The following is a 14,338-nucleotide window of genomic DNA, read 5'->3' as shown; positions in this document are numbered from 1 at the left end:
CAAGGTCCAGGCAGTTTCTTCACCACAGTGGCGCAGGAGTGCCATTATAGTCAAAGTGGCATCATGACATCTGTTTAAAGGTGGGCAATTCTAGATCCTGTAAAATCGCCATGCTTAATTAAATTTCTTTGAAATTTGATAGGTATCAGAAGGCTGCAGGGTAGGGTTAGAGACCCAAATTTGAGTAATTTGGAGTTTCAGAGATATAACTCCTCCCACACACACCAAAATAGTCGTAAGACGTTTCTTGGTTTCTCTTGCTGTAGTTGTTTGTCCAGAGCTAGAGATGAAACTACTGATGTGATGTGGGTAAAAATGGTCTTTTACCCACATTTTATCCATGGCAGAGCAGGGCCCCCACTTGAGTCTTTGTTACACCCAAACTAAGAATGGTATTTTAAAAAGTGTACTTTTTACAATATGCATGTGTCAATACAGAAAAACAGATAAAGGGTTCCTATTCCCACCATTTTATGTGCTTAAGACTTTTAAGTGATCTAAAATCCAAGTGCTTGATCAGATTGCTTTGACATTTGATGTGCCTCATGGGGGAACAGCGTAGCATCAATAATCCAAATTTGGGTTCATTTGACTGAGGGGTTCCAGAGCTACAGCCCCCACACCCAACACCCCCCAGCTTTCTTCTGCTGCCTTGTACTGTTAAATGCCATTCACCCGCAACAACAGGTAGGGAGAATTGATGGGGCTAGCAGTGAAAGGGGGACAGTCCCAGTACCAAGGGAGGGAGGCAGTTGCCAAGGGACATTAGGTAGCTCCTGCAGTGAGAGTTTCTGGCACCCATTGGTCAGCCAGGGTAGAGGGGTGCTGATTGGCTAGCATTCCCCAGCTCCCAGGATTTAGCCCAGTGCAAAACCCATGTGGAGCCTCTTTCACCTCTGTTCCAGCAGTCTGTGCTACCCACCCAACTAGGAATGGGAACTCGGCCTGACAGACACTATGGGTCTACTCAATCACATCTTTAGAGGGTCAAGAAGGAATTTTTTTCTTCCCTGGGTCAAATTGGTAAAGGACCAGTAGTTTTTGCCTTCCTAGCAGGATATGCAAGCAAGAGAGGGTGAAGTAGTAACGTTCATGGTACCTAAGTGAGGTACTGGGGTGGTGCTGCTTACTCCTAGCAACTCACAGCCTGTTTGGAGTGTGATTAAGAGAATAAAATGAATGGTTCCCAGAGGTAAAAGACCTGGGATTTGACTTTTTAGGTCCAGGTCAGACCTTGTGTCCCTGGCTGGATGAGGTGCTCACCCTACTGCATCCTCTGTCCCCCTCATGGGGGGGAGGGGAGAAGGGGTGCTAGGTCTCAGAGAGCACTGGTTATGGGGCGGGGAGGATAGGGGAAGGAAAGCCTATCCCAGGTTATGGTAAGGAGCCCTGTAATCTCCACACTGTAACCAATTAAATGCCTGGTATGGGAGAATATGCGTGAGGGGCTGCCCCTCCTTGGTGCTAAAAGTTTCATAAAAGTTCTGGCCTGCCACTTAATTCCATGCATGTGTCTTTCTTCATTTTGCTGCTGTGTCAACATCAAACTGAGAGGAACTGATGACAGGATGAATCACAAATCTCTTGATGGCTGTGAACTCACCCTTCAATTAACATATCTAAGGATTAATTAATCACAAGCCCCCATTTAAGAGAAAAGAGGTTTTGAACTGACTGTCTAGAGGTTGCTACACTGTGAATCACAAGTGGAAGTTTTATTTTGTGGGAATTTAATCAAATTATTTTTGGGGAGGGGGGGATTAGACATGTGCAAGCTGCCCAAGAGAAGAGGGGTACGAGGAGATAAGTGCAGGAGAGGGGTTTGGGGCTGCATGAGGAGAGGCTGGATGGGAGGCTAGAGAAGTTGGAGATTCAGGTGAAGCAGGCATGGCATCCCACAACTGACAGTTTTGGTTTCTTTGGAAATAACTGTGTTTCAAAATGTGATATCATATTAGAATTTTTATATTTTAATTTTTAAAGTCAGATAAAAAATCATTTCAACTTTCTGAAAATGGAATATTTTGATTGTCTGACAACAAGAAGTTTTTGAAAGTTTTGTTTAAGGGAAAACTGATTTTTTCCCTGTTTTGATTCAGAATAAAAACAAATTTCAGTTTTAGGATAGCTTATATTCAAAATACCCACATCTTTTCATTGATTGAGTTTATTAGCCCAATGCTCCAGAAATTAGACAATCACATATTCTTGCTTATTGACTCAAAGGAAAACTTTCTTCTTAATGGAAGTTGTTCATTTGTCTTTGTCAAATTTCATTTTATTGTCTATAGCCCAGTTCTCTAATTTATCGAGTTCCCTCTGAATTTTAGCTCTATCTTCCAAAGTGTTGGCAACCCCCTTAGCTTTGTGTCATCTGCAAATTTGATCAATATGATTTTTATTCCTATATCCAGGTCGTTAATAAAGATGTTAAACAACAAAATCCAGAATTCTTCCCTGTGGGACCCTACTTGAGACCTCCTTCCAATCTGACATTATTCCATTAATAGTTACTCTTTGTCTGTAGTTGTTTAGCCAATTATGTATCCACTTAATGGTAGTTCTGCCCAGCCAGCATTTCTCCAGCTTACCTATCAGAAAATCATGTGGGACTGTGTCAAAAGGCTTGCTGAAGTCCAGGTATATTATGTCCATTGCATTCCCCCTATCCACCAAATAGGTTACCCTGTCAAAGAAGGAAATCAAGCTGATTTGGCATGATTTGTTCTTAGTAAATTCATGCTGGCTGCTAGCTATTATCCCTTCATCCTCCAGGTATTCACAAATTGAATGTTTTATACATTGCTCTAGTAGCTCCTCAGATATTGAAGACAGGCTCACTTGTCTATAGTTCCTGTCTCCTTTTCCCCCTTTTTAAAGATGGGGACTACATTAGCCCTTCTCCAGTCTTCTGGGACATCTCCTGTCATCCATGAGTTTGCAAATATTATTGCCAGTGGCTCCAAGAGTTATTTAACTAATTCCTTCAGCACCCTAAGGTAAATAGCATCTGACACCTCTGACTTTAATTCATTCAAATTGGTCAGAAGATCTCACACATGTTCTTTACTTCTCCCAATCTGCATTCCTTCCCCTTTATTGTCTATGGTAACTTTGCTAGCCATCTGGTCACATGTTATTTTTTGTGAGAAGACTGATGCAAAGTAGGTATTGAGCAGCTCTGCCTTCCTATCATCTTCCGTTACCAACTCACCTTTTCCCTTGAGAGGCAGACACACACCATCTATGATCTTTCTTTTTTGTCTGACATATTTGAAGAACCCCCTATTGTTGACTCTAACATTCCTTGACAGCTATAACTCATTCTTTTCCTTGGCTTTCTTGATTTTGTCCCTACATGCTCATGCTATTCCCCTATTCCCATGTATAAAGTAACTCCTCACTTAACATTGTAGTTATGTTCCTGAAAAATGCGACTTTAAGCGAAATGATGTTAAGCAAATCCAATTTCCCCATAAGAATTAATGTAAATTGGGGGGGTTAGGTTCTCTGTTTGCAGGCAAGCCTTCCTGTGAGTCAGGCTGGGAGGAATGAAGGCTTGGGGTCTTACAATGACATGTGATCATGTCACCTGAACTGGAATCCATCTTTAACCGGGTGCTTTTCCAGTGAGGAGGGGTGGGAACCCAGAGGGACAAAGGATTCCCACCTTATGCAAAAGATATATAAGTGGGTGAAACAGAACAAACTGGAGCCATCATGAGGAATCCTCTAGCTACCACTTGAGCTGGAACAAGAGCTGTACCAGGGGAAAGAATTGTGCCCAGGCCTGGAAGGTGTCCAGTCTGAGGAAAAAACGTACTGAAGCAACTCTAAGGGTGACATTATCTGTATTCAGTTTAATTAGACATAGATTTGCATGTTTTATTTTATTTTGCTTGATGACTTACTTTGTTCTGTTACTACTTGGAACCACTTAAATCCTACTTTCTGTATTTAATAAAATCACTTTTTACTTATTAATTATCTCAGAGTATGTGTTAATTCCTGGGGGGGGGGGGTGGCAAACAGCTGTGCACATCTCTCTATCAGTGTTATAGAGGGTGAACAATTTATGAGTGTACCCTGTATAAGCTTTAGATAGGGTAAAACAGATTTATTTGGGTTCAGACACCATTGGGAGTTGGGCATCTGAGTGTTAAAGACAAAAACACTTCTGTAAGCTGCTTTCAGTCAAGCCTGCAGCTTTGGGGCAAGTAATTCAGACCCTGGGTCTTTGTTGGAGCAGACGGGCGTGTCTGGCTCAGCAAGACAGGGTGTTGGGGTCCTAAGCTGCCAAGGCAGGAAAGCAAGGGCAGAAGTAGTCTTGGCATATCAGGTGGCAGTTCCCAAGGGGGTTTCTGTGATTCAACCCATCACAAACCCAAAAGTCCCTTGGCCAGTGCAGCCCCAGAGTTCAGAGGTTCATCTTCAGAGTTCACCTCCCACCCTGGGAGGGGGTGGGGTGTAAGGAGGCACCTTACACGCTCCACTGCTGGGGCACTCGCTTGTCACCCCAACGGCTGATTGCCAGGCCTCTCTGTGGGCTCTGCTCTGGCCCTCTCCGACAGTTGCCCTGCTGGCCACGCCTCTCCACCAGTAGCACAGCTGGCCACACACCAAGATGTCTTCAGGGTCCTCCACTTAACACAGCTCTCAGTGATTTCAGCTGTTAGTGGGGAAGCCTCCCTGCTGGTGCACACTGGGCAGTGTCTTACAATAGAGACACTGTCCCAAAGTAGGTCTAATACTTAGACTTAGGTATCAGTGATTTTAGCTCTGCAGCATGTAACAAGACTCTCAATTGAGTCTAAGTTAGCTCTTTTATTATACCATGGAGAGAGGAAGGGTCAAATGGTGTCTATGACCCTTAAACAGGGACCACACCACCAGGTACAAATATCATATCTTTTCTTTTTTCCTTCTCATCCTCCCCACTCAATGGGCTTTGGAACTCATGTCCCCTTCCTAGCGAGTGCCGTTCAGTTGAGGGTGAGTCCCTCCATTGGGGTATAAAAGGTACAGTTCTGCTGCCACCGGTTCACACAAGAAGGATAACAACCCTTTATTACTCCTGCCCCAATAACAAAGAGACTGGGGATCCAACATCATCCATTAGTGATCATTTGGGCAAGCAATCCCATCATGCTGAGTACCTAGAAAGGGTGGGTGTGTCCATACAAATGAGATCAGCTCCTGAAGTCCTTTTCCACACCTCACCAGTAGATGTTAGGGGAGAGATCATTCAGGCTCTATTTGAATATAGTTTCTGATCAGCTGTATCAATGGATGGAGGAAATTGATGGGGCCACCCCAGTGAAAGGAAGGGAGGCACTTGCCAAGAGACAGTAGGTATCTCCTCCCTTGGGAGTCTCTGGCATCTATTGGCCAGTACGGAGAGAGAGGTGCTGATTGGTCAACATTCCCCAGCTCCCAGGATTTAGCCCATTGCAGGTACTGGGGTGGTGTTGATGGCTCGTTGCAACTCACGGCTGGTTTCCAGTGTGATTAAGAGAATAAAATGGATGGTTCCCAGAGATAAAAGACCTGTGATGTTGGTGATGAGCCTTGGGCTCATGTGATAGGTTTAAACCTTGTGGCCTTTGCAGGCTGAAGTAAGACCTTGTGTCCCTTGTGGGATGAGGTTCCCATCCTGCTGCACCCTCTGTCCCCCTTGCAGAGGGTTGCGGGGAAGGGTGGTAGAACAGACATCTGAGTCCTGGGATAGGCTGAGGAAAGCCTACTATACATTATGGGTTATATGATACACAGCTCAGTAACCCTGGCACCAATTATGGGTTATATGGTTAAGAACCCTGAAAGAGTCAAGAGAAGAGTTATTGTACAATAAAATATGTTACTCATTGCTATATCATGAATTTCAAGAAAGAGGTACTACTCAGTATGAATAAGACTTACTCCATGAGTAGTCCATTTAAATCAGCAAGACTATTTAAAAATAAGCCACTACTCAACAGGAGTAAGGATGACAAAATCTGGTTTTAAATTATTTGTAGGGAGGTGGATTTACTGAGGCTGGATTTTGCACCAGATGTACCTTTAGGCACTGCCTTGAGCAAGGGGCAGTGCGTAAACAGACATTCCTTCCGCAATTACTCCCAGCTTCACTGGTGTGGGCGGATAAAGGTGTGTGTACAGGGAGAATAGGAAATACATTACTTGCAGCCCTTGAAAGTATACTGTTTACTTCATCCCAAATGCCTTATCAGCTGCTCTGGCCAACCAGTAGCAGACTGGATCCAAGGTTTCACCTACTCTGCTCTGTTCCTATCCTGTCCACTTACTAACAAGAGGAAGTATCTGGAAGAGAGAGGAAGTGTCTGATTGAGACCCAAGGTCTATGTAAGTCTTTTTTTTGGCTGAACAGGACATAAGTGGCCTTATTCTTGTACTCGTCAGGTAAGACAAAGGCACAGCATGGCCCTTTGTGATTTTGATCTATTTTTTTTTCTATTTTAATATTTTTAATCTATTAATTACCAATAAAAGGTTTGCACTGTACCTAAAATCTAATTTTAACAGTAAGTAGCTATGATTCAGAGAAAAGAAATGCAACATTATATGAAAACTCTTACTGAGACAGAGCTAAATGAATGCATTTCATAGTAATGTCATTAAAAAATCCGCTAAACACTAAAGAAGATCACTATGTAGTTATCCAGAGGTTATGCTGCAATAGTTCTGTGTGTGCTTTGAGCTCTTAAACATGAAGGATGTCCCCAGCTTCTACTGGAAATATGTCCTAGCAAAAGTAGTGTTTGCTGGGTTTGACACTAGTAGTAGTTTTCATTTTCCTAATGCTTGCCCTTCATCATTATTATACTGTTTAATTGATAATTTTTCAATTCAAAGGTTTGAAGTTTGCAGAGAACTGACTGAAGTATGTGTAAATAGTTTTTTAAACTGGTCACAATGCAGACAAGTATGAGATCTGCGTCCAAGTGAGTGGTCTTTTGACTGTGCATTCTTCCTTCTCTCTTGATAGAAGTATACGCCAAGTATGAAATTTCTATTACAAATTTATGTCTCTCTGTTGTCAGTCAAAGTATTTATGTTTAGCTAATTTTACACTCCCATTTCCATTGAAGTCAATGAGAGTCTTACCACAGAACTGAATCCTTAGCAAGGATTTTAAAGTCAGTTAAAATGATTTCACCTACCTCATTAGTTGCTATGCTGTTTTTTCTTCTGAAATGAGAATTTTACAAGAATGTTTTTGTGTGTGTGAAACTTTGTAAATTGGGGTGAGAAATGTAAATGCTAGCACAGGGAAGTTCTTCAGTAGAATCTTAGGATATTTCCAAGGAGTTGCATCAGTGGCTGAGGAACTGGCCCATGAGGTCAGATTCTACAGGAATTTCACAGGACTGCAGGGATGAGTCCAGAGGAAATCTATTGAGAAGCTCATCTATTATGTACATTATCACGAAAGGAATTAGAATTATTCCCCCCGCCCCCTATGTGAAAGTTGCATATCATGGTTCCTAAGATTCCTAAGGTTGCTTCTTCCTCTGAGCAATATACTTACTTTTGGGCTATTATGCTTATCTGAAAAGAATAGGGCTAGCTTGTGTCTATCCCTAATGAAGCAATGCAGACAAAAATAAATACCTCCTCCCTCACATGGATATCCTAGGGTTTACCAGACTGCATTCCCAAGGGTGTGTTCTGAGAGCCAGTAGGAGGGGAATGAGCAGGTAGAAAGCAGAGATAGCTGGATGTATGGCTTAGTAGGCAGTGTGAGGTGTAGAAATAAGCTATTTCATAAAGGAATCCTACACGTCACCTTCCCAAATGCACCAGGGAAGCCTTAGTGTCTCTGAAACACGTTTCTCACTTTCAAAGAGCAATATGCCTATACTGTACCATGTACTCAGGTTGTGTTTACAGGCACACTGTAACCCTAAGATAACAGTGTATCCAGTTTGCCTTCTTTCCTGTATTTAGTTGAAGCTAAAGATTGGCTTATTATAAAAATTATCTATGAACATCTGCAGGTAAATTGGAGGTTTGAAGCCCCTACTTACCTCAGATGTGTTGTGCAGTTCCATTTTACAATTATATGTTTAGGGTTTTGTTTTGTTTTTAAACAGTCTCTAAAACAGGTGTTGCATTTTCTAGAGAGACATTAATTTTCCACCCCCATATACAGTAGCTTCTGTCTTCCAGGGATCTCAAAATGCTTTTGCAAATATTAACCACCACAATACTCTTGTGAGGAAAGCTGTATACCTATTTCATAGGTTAAATATATGTAAAATATGTGTAGATTGTCTGTTATTGATTTCAAACCACTGTAGCTAATAAAGTTATAAACTATACATATATTCTCCTTAAAAAATTAAATTTAATAAATCAAGTTTATGCATGTTCTTAAATGTGTGCAGTTTTCCACAGCTATAGTATGTATTTATCTACAAGAAGATAGCATGTAATAAGAAATGTGTGACAAACTCATGTTTACATGTTGTTCTCCATATGGATGGGGGAGTACCAGTATTATGATGTTATGTTTATTCTGTCTCACTTCCTGTCAAGGCTGCTTCCCCACTCTGAACTTTAGGGTACAAATGTGGAGGCCTGCATGAAAACTTCTAAGCTTAACTACCAGCTTAGATCTGGTCTGCTGCCACCACTCCCAATGTGCTAATTCCCTTCCCTAGGTAGCCCTGAGAGACTCTTCACCAATTCCCTGGTGAATACAGATCCAAACCCCTTGGATCTTAAAACAAGGAGAAATTAACCATTCCCCCTCCTTTCTCCCACCAACTCCTGGTGGATCAAGATCCAACCCCTTTGGATCTAAAAACAAGGAAAAATCAATCAGGTTCTTTAAAAGAAGGCTTTTAATTAAAGAAAAAGGTAAAAATCATCTCTGTAAAATCAGGATGGGAAATAACTTTACAGGGTAATCAACTTAAAGAGCCCAGAGGAACCCCCTCTAGCCTTAGGTTCAAAGTTACAGCAAACAGAGGTAAACACCCTAGTAAAAAGTACATTTTACAAGTTGAGAAAACAAAGATAAACTAATACGCCTTGCCTGGCTATTACTTAGAGGTTTGAAATATGAGAGACTTGTTCAGAAAGATTTGGAGAGCCTGGATTGATGTCCGGTCCCTCTTAGTCCCAAGAGCGAACTCCCCCAAAACAAAGAGCCCAAACAAAAGCCTCCCCCCCCCCCCAAACATTAAAATATCATGTCCCCTTATTGGTCCTTTGGGTCAGGTGTCCGCCAGGTTACCTGAGCTTCTTAACCCTTTACAGGTAAAAGGATTTTGGAGTCTCTGGCCAGGAGGGATTTTAGTACTGTACACAGGAGAGCTGTTACCCTTCCCTTTATAGTTATGACACTTCCAGTCCACTTCCATAGCCACTGTGCTCTGGTGTCATTTTTATTATGTTATTGGGACCATGAAGGCCCTGATCTTGCAAACATGTGTTTAACTTGACATATTTCAGCATCCAGTTGATTTCAATGGGACTATCCAGATGTCTAAAGTTAAGATCATGGATAAGAGTTTGTAGGATTAGGGCCCTAGCTTGTAAACTCCTCAAGGATATTGAATTTTTATATACCTGTCAGGTATCAAGTTTCATTACATGGAAGTGAGTAATGATTGTTCAGGGGAGAAATAAATAAGGATGGCATAAAAAAAGCTCTAGCTTAGTTGGAAGGATGGAGACAGAAGAGAGCTCAGAAGATTTAGATGTGAGCATTAGATATAGACTGAACTCATCAGGGTCAAAGTCTATGCCAGCACTGATACATTTGTTGGCTGAAAGTAGACTCTTAAAGTATTTTAGCTCAGCCTGTCAGGGTATAATTGTGAAACAAAGGCCCAATGAGAGAGAGAGAGAGAGAGAGAGAGAGAGAGAGAGATGTTATACCAATAGAATAAAAACCAGCAGGATCTTATTAAGAGGGATAAGGCAAAGATGCCACATTTATTGTAAATATAATGATAAAGCAAAAGATAAAAGTAAACAATGTTGTTTGACTACTTATTCCAATCACTACTTATTCCTTATACACACACACACACACACACACACACACATATAGATAGATAGATAGATAGATAGATAGATAGATAGATAGATAGATGCATTCACACAATCATTCATTCAAGTTCTGTATAGGTGTTATAGTTACCAGCCTAGAAGTTGCTCATGCCAAGTTACTGGCCAGGTAGCTTGGTCATGAGGATGGAGCCGAGTCTGTGTCAGATGCACCTGATGCTCCTGGAGGTTGGCAGCAGAACCAGAGAGACTCAAAGTCCTCAGTCTTGAGAGTCCATTCTTACAGGATTTAATTCCTATGTTAGTCTATGGGAGCTGTTTCATCCTGCTGTTGCTGACTCAATCAGCAGATGGCACACATTCCTGTCCAAAGTGGCACATTCCTGGTGGCTCCACACTGTCCAAAGTTTGTGTTTCTCATCCTTCCAGGTGATGGGGTGGATCCCAGTTTACCCTCCGGGGGGTTTCTGGTCATCCACTTGACACATTCTTCGGCCGATGGATACTTCCTTTCTAGGCTGGCACCTCCCTAACCATCCATGTATATCAAGCATTCATCAGCATACATTCCATACCTTAACCATATTTTAATTTACTGTCTCCACTACTTTCAGAGTGTGTGCTAATTCATTTGAGACTCCCGGCCCTTTAATCACAGAGGGTGGGGGGTCTGTCCTAGGAGCCATTGAATGAAGTGAAAGTCACTTAACAGCTTATAGTGTTTGTTTACATTGTATCAAGTACTTCAAGAACAAAGTCAGTTAACTTGTTTGTAAGTTTTACATACTAGTAAAGTATCTTTCACAGGATAGATATAATCAATGGTTTCTACAGACAGTAGCTTACAAGTTTTAACAGAAGACCCAAGAGATTTTTGTACTTGGTGAAACGGTTGGATTTTAAAGTGTGGGGGACAAATTATGAGGGGGTCACTGTCACTTGGGGGAATCACTGTTAGTACCTTCTTTTATATCCCTACAGAGAGAGAGAGAATAATTTAGGATGCTTCTACTGATGTTCCAATAATTTCTTTAGTTCAAATATTATTTAATTAGCTCAGTTTGATGATTCAGCATTTCTGAAAGTAACAATCCACAATAGTAGATGCAAGATATCATCAGGTTTGTATGCGACACAAGGCGCATTTTCTTCAAATAGCCCCATATGAGACTCCTCGTCTCCTCCCTCCTCTCCCCTCCTCCCCCAGGTCTTAAAATATGTCCAGTGCAAAACTGCAGCTTCCTAATTCTGGCTCCTGAAATCCCAGCATGGAAACAACTAAAATCCCACCTTGGATTGTATTTGACTTACTCAATATTATGACCATATGATCCCGACAGTTTCTCCTCTTAACCTATAGCAAGTCCCCATACTGTACCCATTCCCAATAGGAAATTTGAAGATGCCTGTCCTCAGAACACCTCCACTTCAAGGAACATTGATATCAGAGCCTGCCACATGGCCCAAACCCCAAGCACCAATAAAAACATGCAACTATCTATTACCAGTGTCTACCATCATAGGGTCGACTTCATCTGCATCTTTCAAGCTGAGGGATATGCAATTAAACCTATTGGCCTGAATCTTATGAAAAGTGTGAAGACTTCCATGTTCAGAGACATGGGGCTATAATTACTACAACTTTTTGGTTTCTTTGTAGAATAGAGATAAGGGGAATTACTGCCCCTTTGCATAAGGCACAGTTCTTGTTTGATTTCACTAAATTGTTTCAGTGGCTGGGAAAGTAAAATATACCCAGCTGATAAAGCGGACTTCACAAACCTGGAGTCTTCCTGTACCGTTTTTCATCCCCTTAATTGTGCTGAGTGCCTTTTTTAACATTGTATTTTGATCTCGCGTAGGAACTCTTTCCAATCCTCTATGAGCTGCAGGACTGAGTTTGGCTATCTTTCATCCTTTTCTCAATGCACAACTGCATTGAGAAAAGCTTTTATATAGGACCTTTTATACAGGACACCAGATGGTATGGAGGAGCAGAAGGAGTGGGGGGGTGGAGGGGGGTGCCACAGCATCATGCTACTTTGAAAGCAGTAAAGGGGAAAATGAGGGCAACACACCCTTTTCCCCCACTCCAAAATTGTTGTTTATAATAATGTGAAGACTGGTACTTTTGAGATACTGTATATATCAGTAAATTGCTATTTGGATGGAGTTGGAATTAAATGGTTTGTGATCACAAACAATTCATCCAGTCACTGCAGAGTTTGCTTGTAGAATATTCCTCCTGACCAGGATATAATTTCTAATGATCAGTTTTTCTCTCCAAAGCCTTTACAAAACCCTCTTGGTTTTTTTTTTAAACATTCTCTGTCTTATTTTCTCAATGCAAGAGAAAAAAAAGTTCTTCACACCACAGACATTTTAATTACATAAGGGCTATTTTAGTAGCATATCTGAAGTCTACAAATCTACTCTCACATCCTTGATCTATTGCTCTTCCATGTTACCCTACATACAGAACTATCCTTGTTGGCCCCAGAAGACAGCAGTAATTGGTATATTGACCCTACAAATGTTTAAAAGGGTCAATTTACATTGACAAGTAAGCCTCTATCTGAGATGGCCTTGAAAATGTGAACTCATCTCTAGTGCTAGACCTTTGTCATATTGATTTTTCGAGAAATTTATGGGCTGATCTTTATAGTCAGGGGTTTCTCGATTTTGGGGGTAATCACAGAAAAAAGATTTGAAGTGATAGTTGGTGTTACCTGGGCAGAAGCCAGTTATGCCAGGACCACAAGTCTCCTCAGACATAGTTGCCTGCAGCTCAACCACCAGCTCCATTGACTGACCATTGTAGCCTCTATTCAGAATAGGAGTGTACCTATACTCCTGGGGGAATTGTGCGCCACTGCACAGGCACAGAATTTATGTTCCCCACAGATTACTTTGCTTCTACACAGAAAAATGACTTTCTGAGAAGCAAAGGGAAGTCACAAGAGCAGTCATGCGACCATCCCCAGCAGCATGCTTTGGGTGCCCAGGGCAGCTGGCAGAGGGGTAAATCACTGTGGAGCAGAGGGTGGGACTGAAGACGATCTGGCTGGTGGCCCCTACCCTGTGCTGGGCTCAGCTGCTAGTCCGTGCTGGGGAGGATGGGATTTCCTCTTCACCTGCACGGCATCCAAGGCTGTGTCAGACGCATCCCCAGATTTCTCTCCCGGCTGTATGAAGCTCTGCAAACTCCCCTCCACTCCTCACACCCGCGCACTTCCTGCACCCGTCCCTCCTCAGCTGCAGGGATCACTGTACAGGGAGCTGTCTCCCATCCGCCCAACCCCTGTGCATCCAGACCCTCTCATACTCAGACCACCAGGAAGAGGGATGAGTTTTTGTGCTGGTCTCCATCAGATTAGACTCTGGGGAGAAAGGGACAAAAATCCCTGACAAGGAGAAATGTGGTTCTCTTTGCTGCTTAGACTCTAGAAGGGACAGAATCACTAAACATACGCAAAAGACCCCCAGCTGCTTTGTCTGTGTTAGCCCTAAAGAACGTATGGACTTTGCTTATTATAGAAGTCTTAGATTTAATAATAATCTAAAATAAACCCATTCATTTGTGTGTGTATATATATATTACCTGTTTTAACTTTAACTCTATTTCCTTTTCCTAGTTAATAAATCTTTAGTATATTACAGGATTAGTTACAAGCATTGCCTTTCATAAGAGATCTTGGGTACTTGGAGTAAGTGACTAATCTTTAGGGACTAGGAGTAATCTGTTGGAATACTGGTTTGATAGAGAGAGAGCCAGAAATCCTGCCTGCCATCCTGCTACAAGCCTTCTAAGAAGCAACAGCAGCAGTTGGAATGAGGGTGAATATGCAATGTCCTTTGAGTTGGTCAGCAAGAGATAGCTGTCACAGGGTCAGAAGAGGCTGAAAGTTGAAGCTCTGGGCAGAGAAAACAAACCCAGAGAACTGCCTGTGCATGTGGTCCCATGAGCTCAAAGGGAAGGAGAGGAGATGTTCCTGGGGGACTGGGTCTGTTTGTTGATCACTATGACTTAGTAGAGAAAGCTGAGTGTTGGTTACTGATAGTGGTGTCGAGTGATCTGTAGGTCAATTCCTGCCTCCCCAAAGGAAGTAAAAGGGTGCTTCAAACCCCAAACTGAGGGGAGTGAGTTTCAATCTCCCAACTAGCAAAGCATTTCCCCCACCACAGCTACTTTCCCAAGAAAGGAATGAGAGACATATGAGAAAACAGACCAGAGAAAACAAAGGAAGAATATGGGATGGAGGTAGATAGAATGGGTCAAATATGTGAGAAACAGAAA

The sequence above is a fragment of the Terrapene carolina genome, unplaced genomic scaffold, assembly GCF_002925995.2.
Source record: "Terrapene carolina triunguis isolate 2854851 unplaced genomic scaffold, T_m_triunguis-2.0 Scaffold21, whole genome shotgun sequence".
In the NCBI taxonomy this organism is placed as follows: Eukaryota; Metazoa; Chordata; order Testudines; family Emydidae; genus Terrapene; species Terrapene triunguis.
This window is presented reverse-complemented; position numbering follows the sequence as displayed.